Raw genomic sequence first — 301 nt, 5'->3', positions numbered from 1 at the left:
CAGCCCATCAACCAGCTTCTGTAAGGAAACAGGGATGTGATGCCTTGGGTGTTGTTCCATTGACGAGTGACATGATTTCCCTCCGCCAGGGGGGGGGGGGGATCATGCTCAAGCATCAAGGCAGGGCAGCTCATTTTGAGGGTAATAATAAATGGAACTGTCATGTTACCACTCGTTACACCCAGGGGCGGCATTTTGGTGGGTGGGGGGTGGGTAATTGCCCCCCAAGACTGTGATTGCTCTCCTCATGGTGTGGTTTGCCTCCCTCCCTCCCTCCCCAAGGGCCACACTCCCACGATAA

This window comes from Penaeus monodon, chromosome 30 (genome assembly GCF_015228065.2).
Source record: "Penaeus monodon isolate SGIC_2016 chromosome 30, NSTDA_Pmon_1, whole genome shotgun sequence".
NCBI classification, from domain to species: Eukaryota; Metazoa; Arthropoda; class Malacostraca; order Decapoda; family Penaeidae; genus Penaeus; species Penaeus monodon.
The sequence above is the reverse complement of the archived record's forward strand: the minus strand, read 5'-3'. Positions refer to the sequence as shown.